The 2,529-nt window shown below is 45.4% G+C and overlaps 1 non-coding gene across 1 annotated transcript; it reads right to left on the reverse strand.

Moving 5' to 3' along the window:
- Positions 1-202: 202 nt before the first annotated feature.
- trnag-ucc (transfer RNA glycine (anticodon UCC)) lies at positions 203-274 on the reverse strand. The gene has a single exon. It is a non-coding gene; the product is annotated as a tRNA-Gly (tRNA).
- Between the last annotated feature and the right edge of the window lie 2,255 nt (positions 275-2,529).

Consider the following 2,529-nt stretch of genomic DNA (forward strand, 5'->3'; position numbering starts at 1 on the left):
CTTATGTTACGAACAATATTCAAATAAGCAATGGGCAGCAGAGAGGAAAGCTTTCGAGCAACGGTGCCCGGATTGTCACGGCAATTAACAGGAACCATCGCCATGAAAACCCGAAAGCAACCTGACAAATCCATTTCGCCACAGAATGCAACGTTGGTGCTCAAGACTTTTCCTTGCAAAACCACAGGAAAAGCCACAACACTACGATGGCCGGGAATCGAACCCAGATCAACTGCTTGGAAGGCAGCTATGCTCACCACTACACCACCACCGCTCTAGCAGCTCAATTGTCCCTTTTCCCAAACACACACAACAAGGCCATGATAGTCACCAACTGAACTGGGGCTGAAAGCAAAACAAGAAATTGCTTGTAAAACGTCAACAGGTCTGAAAACACCAGATCAGAAGCCTTCAGCTCTTAAGAACAATCACTGGATCCAAAAGGTTCACTCCCCACAAAAACTGACGGACCTGCTGAGTTTCCCAGCAATTTTTGAGCTGTCTCTCAGATCTGCAACATCTGCAGTTCTTTGTCAGATAGAAAACAAACGTTGACCCATTGAAGGGGATAATTGATCAGGTGATAGTCCTTTTCATACACAGATATAGATGGGATGGAGCATAGGATCATAAAATTCTTACAGTGTAGAAACAGGCTATTCGGCTCATCATGCATCCCACCAAGTCTCACCCTCTACGCTATTCCTGTAACCCCGCATTTCTCATGGCTAACCATATAACCAACACTCACCTGGACACTATTGACTATTGAGCGTTGCAACTCCAGCCTAACCTGCGCATCTTTGGACTGTGCGACGAAACTGGAGCACCCGGAGGAAACTCACGCAGACACAGGGAGAATGTGCAAACTCCACCCAGACAGTCTTCAATCAGACAGGGATCTGGGTAATTGGAGAAGTTTCAAGAGGGAGTGCAGACTGGTTTGTGAATGATGGGCCGAAAGACTGATCTCAGTGCTGTAAAGCCTCTACAGTAACGTGATTCCCTACATCCAGCATTCAACACAGTTTGCATTTTGTTTTAATCCGTCCTGTCATTGACATTATTTTGAGTGAAATGTATAGAGAGAGGTTGTTTGCGCATTCACTCAGATCTGCGTTTTGATGGATCAGGAGCAACATACAAAACAACAACTGGCGGAGGGAGAATTGAATTCCCCTTCCGAATCTGCCGAGGACATGCAGGACCTGGAACTTCTCTATCACCACTCACTCACCACCCGCCGCCTTTTGGAAGAACGCCTGATCTTCCTCCTCAGGAACCTCCAACCCCAGGGCATCAATGTGGCCTTTACCATTTGCCTGATTTCCTCCTCCGACCACCTTATCCCAGTTCCATCCTGCCAGCTCGGCACCATCCTCATGGCCTGTCCTACCTGCCAATCTTCCTTCCAACCTATCCACTCCACCGTCCTCTCCGACCAATCACCTTTACCCCCACCTCCATCCATCAATTGCGCTCTCCGCTCCCTTCTCCTCAGCCCCACTCCCTCCCATTTATCTGTCCACGATGGACACTCCCAGCCTCATTCCCGATATCGGTGTTTTGCCTGAAATGTCGACTCATCTGCTCCTCGGATGCTACCTGACCTGCTGTGCTTTTCCTGCATTACTCTAATCTTGACATTGATCTCCAGCATCTGCAGTCCTCACTTTCACCTCGCATGACTGAATTCCTGCCCCTTACAAATCGAATTGGGTCTCGTGTTTTCATCATGAATTTCATTATGTTTAATATATTTTATTTTAAAAATCATCACAGTATATTGATGCCCTCATGAGCATGTAATGCATTTGGACAGAACAATGCCTCCTTTCTCTGTGAACAAATAGAATTAAAGGAATCGTTTTGGGGAATGTTTTCTCTCACAGAAACAGGAATAGGGAGTTATAATTCTCTCTGAAATAAACACAGGCCATTCAGAGGAATCTGATAAGGTCATGCAACATCTGCCGAGAGAAGGGAAAGGTTAGCTCATGTGTTATGAGAGAAGGGGAATTCAGCAGAGCGGTAGGAAGTTAGAAAAGTAATAATTACTGAACAATTGGAAGGGGGATAACTCTGAAGAAAGAATGAGAGGTCTATACAGCCTGTTTAAAATGTTCAGTCTGTTCTAGTAGTCAATCCAATCAAAGCTAGACTTAGATTTCATATCCAGTTTCCTGTGCAATCCACATATCCCGTGACTCCCTGAGAAACCAGCAATCTGTGTCTTCCAATCTGAAATGCACTCAATGAGGGTGCATCAACAATCGTCAGGGACAGAGAATATTAAAGACTCAGAGGCCTTAGAGTTAATCGCTCTCTCCTCATCTCAATCCCAAATAAACTGACCCTTACACTGAGGGTGCTGTCAATAATACCAAAAGATCTGTAAATTGTGTAACTTTAACATTGACTTCTCTTCACAGATTCTGTCAGACATGCTAAGCTTTTCCGCAACTCCTGAGACTGCGTTATCGTGTTTTAGATGCCCAGACCCACAGGATCAATTTCTCAACATCTACC

The sequence above is a fragment of the Chiloscyllium plagiosum genome, unplaced genomic scaffold, assembly GCF_037043375.1.
Source record: "Chiloscyllium plagiosum isolate Xiang-an unplaced genomic scaffold, Cpla_swu_hap1 HiC_scaffold_38, whole genome shotgun sequence".
In the NCBI taxonomy this organism is placed as follows: Eukaryota; Metazoa; Chordata; class Chondrichthyes; order Orectolobiformes; family Hemiscylliidae; genus Chiloscyllium; species Chiloscyllium plagiosum.